The sequence below is a fragment of the Bufo gargarizans genome, chromosome 10 (assembly GCF_014858855.1).
Source record: "Bufo gargarizans isolate SCDJY-AF-19 chromosome 10, ASM1485885v1, whole genome shotgun sequence".
Classification (NCBI taxonomy): Eukaryota; Metazoa; Chordata; class Amphibia; order Anura; family Bufonidae; genus Bufo; species Bufo gargarizans.
In genome coordinates this window covers 58947441-58956120 of record NC_058089.1, presented here as the reverse complement: position 1 = coordinate 58956120, position 8680 = coordinate 58947441, and positions in this window count along the sequence as shown.

Genomic DNA, 8680 nt, shown 5'->3' with positions numbered 1-8680 from the left:
TATCTGGCGGTACTAGCAGAGATATGTACTGGAAGTATACACTGCTACAGATATATAGTGGCGGTACTAGCAGAGATATGTAGTGGCGGTGATTATACTGGAAGTATACACTGCTACAGATATATAGTGGCGGTACTAGCAGAGATATGTACTGGAAGTATACACTGCTACAGATATAACTGGCGGTACTAGCAGAGATATGTACTGGAAGTATACACTGCTACAGAGATATAGTGGCGGTACTAGCAGAGATATGTAGTGGCGGTGATTATACTGGAAGTATACACTGCTACAGATATAACTGGCGGTACTAGCAGAGATATATACTGGAAGTATACACTGCCACAGATATAACTGGCGGTACTAGCAGAAATATATATTGGAAGTATACACTGCTACAGATATAACTGCCGGTACTAGCAGAGATATGTACTGGAAGTATACACCGCTACAGATATAACTGGCGGTACTAGCAGAGATATGTACTGGAAGTATACACTGCTACAGATATAACTGGCGGTACTAGCAGAGAAATATACTGGAATTATACACTGCTACAGATATAACTGGCGGTACTAGCAGAGATATATACTGGAATTATACACTGCTACAGATATAACTGGCGGTACTAGCAGAGATATGTACTGGAAGTATACACTGCTACAGATATATAGTGGCGGTACTAGCAGAGATATGTACTGGAAGTATACACTGCTACAGATATATAGTGGCGGTACTAGCAGAGATATATACTGGAATTATACACTGCTACAGATATAACTGGCGGTACTAGCAGAGATATGTACTGGAAGTATACACTGCTACAGATATAACTAGCGGTACTAGCAGAGATATATACTGGAATTATACACTGTTACAGATATAACTGACGGTACTAGCAGACATATGTACTGGAAGTATACACTGCTACAGATATAACTGGCGGTACTAGCAGAGATATGTAGTGGCTGTGATTATACTGGAAGTATACACTGCTACAGATATATAGTGGCGGTACTAGCAGAGATATGTACTGGAAGTATACACTGCTACAGATATAACTGGCGGTACTAGCAGAGATATGTACTGGAAGTATACACTGCTACAGATATATAGTGGCGGTACTAGCAGAGATATGTAGTGGCGGTGATTATACTGAAAGTATACACTGCTACAGATATAACTGGCGGTACTAGCAGAGATATGTACTGGAAGTATACACTGCTACAGATATAACTGGCGGTACTAGCAGAGATATATACTGGAATTATACACTGCTACAGATATAACTGGCGGTACTAGCAGAGATATATACTGGAATTATACACTGCTACAGATATAACTGGCGGTACTAGCAGAGATATGTACTGGAAGTATACACTGCTACAGATATATAGTGGCGGTACTAGCAGAGATATGTACTGGAAGTATACACTGCTACAGATATATAGTGGCGGTACTAGCAGAGATATAGTGATTATACTGGAAGTATACACTGCTACAGATATATAGTGGCGGTACTAGCAGAGATATGTACTGGAAGTATACACTGCTACAGATATAACTGGCGGTACTAGCAGAGATATGTACTGGAAGTATACACTACTACAGATATATAGTGGCGGTACTAGCAGAGATATGTAGTGGCGGTGATTATACTGGAAGTACACACTGCTACAAATATAACTGGCGGTACTAGCAGAGATATATATACTGGAAGTATACACTGCTACAGATAGAACTGGCGGTACTAGCAGAGATATATACTGGAAGTATACACTGCTACAGATAGAACTGGCGGTACTAGCAGAGATATGTACTGGAAGTATACACTGCTACAGATATATCTGGCGGTACTAGCAGAGATATGTACTGGAAGTATACACTGCTACAGATATATAGTGGCGGTACTAGCAGAGATATGTAGTGGCGGTGATTATACTGGAAGTATACACTGCTACAGATATATAGTGGCGGTACTAGCAGAGATATGTACTGGAAGTATACACTGCTACAGATATAACTGGCGGTACTAGCAGAGATATGTACTGGAAGTATACACTGCTACAGAGATATAGTGGCGGTACTAGCAGAGATATGTAGTGGCGGTGATTATACTGGAAGTATACACTGCTACAGATATAACTGGCGGTACTAGCAGAGATATATACTGGAAGTATACACTGCCACAGATATAACTGGCGGTACTAGCAGAAATATATATTGGAAGTATACACTGCTACAGATATAACTGCCGGTACTAGCAGAGATATGTACTGGAAGTATACACCGCTACAGATATAACTGGCGGTACTAGCAGAGATATGTACTGGAAGTATACACTGCTACAGATATAACTGGCGGTACTAGCAGAGATATATACTGGAATTATACACTGCTACAGATATAACTGGCGGTACTAGCAGAGATATATACTGGAATTATACACTGCTACAGATATAACTGGCGGTACTAGCAGAGATATGTACTGGAAGTATACACTGCTACAGATATATAGTGGCGGTACTAGCAGAGATATGTACTGGAAGTATACACTGCTACAGATATATAGTGGCGGTACTAGCAGAGATATATACTGGAATTATACACTGCTACAGATATAACTGGCGGTACTAGCAGAGATATGTACTGGAAGTATACACTGCTACAGATATAACTGGCGGTACTAGCAGAGATATGTACTGGAAGTATACACTGCTACAGATATAACTAGCGGTACTAGCAGAGATATATACTGGAATTATACACTGTTACAGATATAACTGACGGTACTAGCAGAGATATGTACTGGAAGTATACACTGCTACAGATATAACTGGCGGTACTAGCAGAGATATGTAGTGGCTGTGATTATACTTGAAGTATACACTGCTACAGATATATAGTGGCGGTACTAGAAGAGATATGTACTGGAAGTATACACTGCTACAGATATAACTGGCGGTACTAGCAGAGATATGTACTGGAAGTATACACTGCTACAGATATATAGTGGCGGTACTAGCAGAGATATGTAGTGGCGGTGATTATACTGAAAGTATACACTGCTACAGATATAACTGGCGGTACTAGCAGAGATATGTACTGGAAGTATACACTGCTACAGATATAACTGGCGGTACTAGCAGAGATATATACTGGAATTATACACTGCTACAGATATAACTGGCGGTACTAGCAGAGATATATACTGGAATTATACACTGCTACAGATATAACTGGCGGTACTAGCAGAGATATGTACTGGAAGTATACACTGCTACAGATATATAGTGGCGGTACTAGCAGAGATATGTACTGGAAGTATACACTGCTACAGATATATAGTGGCGGTACTAGCAGAGATATAGTGATTATACTGGAAGTATACACTGCTACAGATATATAGTGGCGGTACTAGCAGAGATATGTACTGGAAGTATACACTGCTACAGATATATAGTGGCGGTACTAGCAGAGATATGTACTGGAAGTATACACTGCTACAGATATATAGTGGCGGTACTAGCAGAGATATAGTGATTATACTGGAAGTATACACTGCTACAGATATATAGTGGCGGTACTAGCAGAGATATGTACTGGAAGTATACACTGCTACAGATATAACTGGCGGTACTAGCAGAGATATGTACTGGAAGTATACACTACTACAGATATATAGTGGCGGTACTAGCAGAGATATGTAGTGGCGGTGATTATACTGGAAGTACACACTGCTACAGATATAACTGGCGGTACTAGCAGAGATATATATACTGGAAGTATACACTGCTACAGATAGAACTGGCGGTACTAGCAGAGATATATACTGGAAGTATACACTGCTACAGATAGAACTGGCGGTACTAGCAGAGATATGTACTGGAAGTATACACTGCTACAGATATATCTGGCGGTACTAGCAGAGATATGTACTGGAAGTATACACTGCTACAGATATATAGTGGCGGTACTAGCAGAGATATGTAGTGGCGGTGATTATACTGGAAGTATACACTGCTACAGATATATAGTGGCGGTACTAGCAGAGATATGTACTGGAAGTATACACTGCTACAGATATAACTGGCGGTACTAGCAGAGATATGTACTGGAAGTATACACTGCTACAGAGATATAGTGGCGGTACTAGCAGAGATATGTAGTGGCGGTGATTATACTGGAAGTATACACTGCTACAGATATAACTGGCGGTACTAGCAGAGATATATACTGGAAGTATACACTGCCACAGATATAACTGGCGGTACTAGCAGAAATATATATTGGAAGTATACACTGCTACAGATATAACTGCCGGTACTAGCAGAGATATGTACTGGAAGTATACACCGCTACAGATATAACTGGCGGTACTAGCAGAGATATGTACTGGAAGTATACACTGCTACAGATATAACTGGCGGTACTAGCAGAGATATATACTGGAATTATACACTGCTACAGATATAACTGGCGGTACTAGCAGAGATATATACTGGAATTATACACTGCTACAGATATAACTGGCGGTACTAGCAGAGATATGTACTGGAAGTATACACTGCTACAGATATATAGTGGCGGTACTAGCAGAGATATGTACTGGAAGTATACACTGCTACAGATATATAGTGGCGGTACTAGCAGAGATATATACTGGAATTATACACTGCTACAGATATAACTGGCGGTACTAGCAGAGATATGTACTGGAAGTATACACTGCTACAGATATAACTGGCGGTACTAGCAGAGATATGTACTGGAAGTATACACTGCTACAGATATAACTAGCGGTACTAGCAGAGATATATACTGGAATTATACACTGTTACAGATATAACTGACGGTACTAGCAGAGATATGTACTGGAAGTATACACTGCTACAGATATAACTGGCGGTACTAGCAGAGATATGTAGTGGCTGTGATTATACTTGAAGTATACACTGCTACAGATATATAGTGGCGGTACTAGCAGAGATATGTACTGGAAGTATACACTGCTACAGATATAACTGGCGGTACTAGCAGAGATATGTACTGGAAGTATACACTGCTACAGATATATAGTGGCGGTACTAGCAGAGATATGTAGTGGCGGTGATTATACTGAAAGTATACACTGCTACAGATATAACTGGCGGTACTAGCAGAGATATGTACTGGAAGTATACACTGCTACAGATATAACTGGCGGTACTAGCAGAGATATATACTGGAATTATACACTGCTACAGATATAACTGGCGGTACTAGCAGAGATATATACTGGAATTATACACTGCTACAGATATAACTGGCGGTACTAGCAGAGATATGTACTGGAAGTATACACTGCTACAGATATATAGTGGCGGTACTAGCAGAGATATGTACTGGAAGTATACACTGCTACAGATATATAGTGGCGGTACTAGCAGAGATATAGTGATTATACTGGAAGTATACACTGCTACAGATATATAGTGGCGGTACTAGCAGAGATATGTACTGGAAGTATACACTGCTACAGATATATAGTGGCGGTACTAGCAGAGATATGTACTGGAAGTATACACTGCTACAGATATATAGTGGCGGTACTAGCAGAGATATAGTGATTATACTGGAAGTATACACTGCTACAGATATATAGTGGCGGTACTAGCAGAGATATGTACTGGAAGTATACACTGCTACAGATATAACTGGCGGTACTAGCAGAGATATGTACTGGAAGTATACACTACTACAGATATATAGTGGCGGTACTAGCAGAGATATGTAGTGGCGGTGATTATACTGGAAGTACACACTGCTACAGATATAACTGGCGGTACTAGCAGAGATATATATACTGGAAGTATACACTGCTACAGATAGAACTGGCGGTACTAGCAGAGATATATACTGGAAGTATACACTGCTACAGATAGAACTGGCGGTACTAGCAGAGATATGTACTGGAAGTATACACTGCTACAGATATATCTGGCGGTACTAGCAGAGATATGTACTGGAAGTATACACTGCTACAGATATATAGTGGCGGTACTAGCAGAGATATGTAGTGGCGGTGATTATACTGGAAGTATACACTGCTACAGATATATAGTGGCGGTACTAGCAGAGATATGTACTGGAAGTATACACTGCTACAGATATAACTGGCGGTACTAGCAGAGATATGTACTGGAAGTATACACTGCTACAGAGATATAGTGGCGGTACTAGCAGAGATATGTAGTGGCGGTGATTATACTGGAAGTATACACTGCTACAGATATAACTGGCGGTACTAGCAGAGATATATACTGGAAGTATACACTGCCACAGATATAACTGGCGGTACTAGCAGAAATATATATTGGAAGTATACACTGCTACAGATATAACTGCCGGTACTAGCAGAGATATGTACTGGAAGTATACACCGCTACAGATATAACTGGCGGTACTAGCAGAGATATGTACTGGAAGTATACACTGCTACAGATATAACTGGCGGTACTAGCAGAGATATATACTGGAATTATACACTGCTACAGATATAACTGGCGGTACTAGCAGAGATATATACTGGAATTATACACTGCTACAGATATAACTGGCGGTACTAGCAGAGATATGTACTGGAAGTATACACTGCTACAGATATATAGTGGCGGTACTAGCAGAGATATGTACTGGAAGTATACACTGCTACAGATATATAGTGGCGGTACTAGCAGAGATATATACTGGAAGTATACACTGCTACAGATATAACTGGCGGTACTAGCAGAGATATGTACTGGAAGTATACACTGCTACAGATATAACTGGCGGTACTAGCAGAGATATGTACTGGAAGTATACACTGCTACAGATATAACTAGCGGTACTAGCAGAGATATATACTGGAATTATACACTGTTACAGATATAACTGACGGTACTAGCAGAGATATGTACTGGAAGTATACACTGCTACAGATATAACTGGCGGTACTAGCAGAGATATGTAGTGGCTGTGATTATACTGGAAGTATACACTGCTACAGATATATAGTGGCGGTACTAGCAGAGATATGTAGTGGCGGTGATTATACTGGAAGTATACACTGCTACAGATATATAGTGGCGGTACTAGCAGAGATATGTACTGGAAGTATACACTGCTACAGATATAACTGGCGGTACTAGCAGAGATATGTACTGGAAGTATACACTGCTACAGAGATATAGTGGCGGTACTAGCAGAGATATGTAGTGGCGGTGATTATACTGGAAGTATACACTGCTACAGATATAACTGGCGGTACTAGCAGAGATATATACTGGAAGTATACACTGCCACAGATATAACTGGCGGTACTAGCAGAAATATATATTGGAAGTATACACTGCTACAGATATAACTGCCGGTACTAGCAGAGATATGTACTGGAAGTATACACCGCTACAGATATAACTGGCGGTACTAGCAGAGATATGTACTGGAAGTATACACTGCTACAGATATAACTGGCGGTACTAGCAGAGATATATACTGGAATTATACACTGCTACAGATATAACTGGCGGTACTAGCAGAGATATATACTGGAATTATACACTGCTACAGATATAACTGGCGGTACTAGCAGAGATATGTACTGGAAGTATACACTGCTACAGATATATAGTGGCGGTACTAGCAGAGATATGTACTGGAAGTATACACTGCTACAGATATATAGTGGCGGTACTAGCAGAGATATATACTGGAAGTATACACTGCTACAGATATATAGTGGCGGTACTAGCAGAGATATGTACTGGAAGTATACACTGCTACAGATATAACTGGCGGTACTAGCAGAGATATGTACTGGAAGTATACACTGCTACAGATATAACTAGCGGTACTAGCAGAGATATATACTAGAATTATACACTGTTACAGATTTAACTGGCGGTACTAGCAGAGATATGTACTGGAAGTATACACTGCTACAGATATATAGTGGCGGTACTAGCAGAGATATGTACTGGAAGTATACACTGCTACAGATATATAGTGGCGGTACTAGCAGAGATATATACTGGAATTATACACTGCTACAGATATAACTGGCGGTACTAGCAGAGATATGTACTGGAAGTATACACTGCTACAGATATAACTAGCGGTACTAGCAGAGATATATACTAGAATTATACACTGTTACAGATATAACTGGCGGTACTAGCAGAGATATGTACTGGAAGTATACACTGCTACAGATATAACTGGCGGTACTAGCAGAGATATGTAGTGGCTGTGATTATACTGGAAGTATACACTGCTACAGATATATAGTGGCGGTACTAGCAGAGATATGTACTGGAAGTATACACTGCTACAGATATATAGTGGCGGTACTAGCAGAGATATATACTGGAAGTATACACTGCTACAGATATATAGTGGCGGTACTAGCAGAGATATGTACTGGAAGTATACACTGCTACAGATATAACTGGCGGTACTAGCAGAGATATATACTGGAAGTATACACTGCTACAGATATATAGTGGCGGTACTAGCAGAGATATATACTGGAAGTATACACTGCTACAGATATATAGTGGCGGTACTAGCAGAGATATATACTGGAAGTATACACTGCTACAGATATATAGTGGCGGTACTAGCAGAGATATGTACTGGAAGTATACACTGCTACAGA